General features: G+C 39.4%; 1 protein-coding gene across 1 annotated transcript in view; it reads left to right on the top strand.

Annotated features, from left to right (window-relative positions):
• The window catches only part of Erlin1 (ER lipid raft associated 1), a 37,934-nt gene that overhangs the window by 11,602 nt on the left and 24,859 nt on the right, over positions 1 to 1,473 (top strand). The gene's annotated exons all lie outside the window — the stretch shown is intronic.

Genomic DNA, 1,473 nt, shown 5'->3' with positions numbered 1-1,473 from the left:
GTGCTGGGATTAAAGGCGTGCGCCACCACCGCCCGGCGACAAGGGTTTTTCTTAAGATCCACTTCCATGCATTTGGAATTCAGGATTTGTTAGGAGGACAGGCAGGACCTGGCATGTGGTTGTATTTACACAATACAGATAAAAACTAGCTAAAGTAAAAGTTATAATGATGAAGTCAAAAGAAAACCACAGGTAGAATCCTCTGGTAGTGGAGTCACCCAGGGTGTGCTTACCTCCCTTAGTAACAAGGTACAAACACATGTGAAATATTGACTGCTGGGCAAGCTCATTAGCCACTCAGCACCTAGCAAATTTCACTGGGGTTGATCGTATAGACACCCTCTGCCAACTACTTAACAAATGTCTAGGCTCCCTCAGGAAAACTAGTGTTGAGCACAAACCACACTGTATAAACAGGAAGTATGGCACCTTTTACTAGTTCTGGCATGGTGTTGGGAGTCCTGTCCAGATCCAGACTCCAAAGGGCTACAGTCCCAGGCCTGTAAAAGTTTCACTTGAGATAATGAAATTATCTCTGACCAGGGAATTGGGTTTGTCACCTTTAGTGTTCACCTCTCCTTCCTGGAATTCTTAGTTTATTTCTCAGAGTGAGGTATGGGAATAGTTAATCAATTTAAAGTTTACCGGCTAGGGGCTGACAAGTTGGCTTAGTGAGTAAAGGGGCTTACAATGAAACCTGATGACCTCAGTTCAATCTCCAGGCTCTACACAAAATAAATAAAATATAATTAAACCAATTGTTTGCTTTTGATGATTGACAGCTGCTGCATGCTTGATTTGTCGCATCACTGGTTGCTTTGATAATGGTGAAACCACCCTTGAGATGACAAAAGTTCATCCATTGTAAGATCAATAAAGTTAAGGCTCTTTATGGTCTAACTTACCTTTATTGAATCCAAAGTGATAGCAAGGTGGTAAGCAACAGGAAAGACATATAGTTATTTGGATAAAGATTTACTTAAAAAGTTATATTATGAGAATCAAGATACATAGCACAGATATGTCATATCTATAATCCCAGCACCTAGGAAGCAAAGGGGATTGTAAATTTAGACTAATCTGAGCTAGCAAAGGAATAAGGCATGCAGTAAGAGACTAAATTTATTTATTCAAAAACTGCTTTTAGCCAATAATTATTGATTCAGTAAAAATGTAAGTTATCCAATAAATACATTGATCCAAAGTTAAATTGAACTTACTGAATAAACATCTTGGGGGTAAACTTAGAATGGCTGTTTATCATAGTTCTTTCTTAATAGGTAATTTCTTAAGAAGAAAAATGCTTTGTATTCATCTCATTTAGACTTAGTATATATTTTATTTGTCAGGTGTTTAAGCTCTGTTAAAGAATAAGACTGGAGGCCGGGCAATGGTGGCGCACGCCTTTAATCCCAGCACTCGGGAGGCAGAGGCAGGCGGATCTCTGTGAGTTCGAGACCAGCCTGGTCTACA

This window comes from Microtus ochrogaster, chromosome 8 (assembly GCF_000317375.1).
Source record: "Microtus ochrogaster isolate Prairie Vole_2 chromosome 8, MicOch1.0, whole genome shotgun sequence".
NCBI lineage: Eukaryota > Metazoa > Chordata > Mammalia > Rodentia > Cricetidae > Microtus > Microtus ochrogaster.
This window is presented reverse-complemented; position numbering and strand designations above follow the sequence as displayed.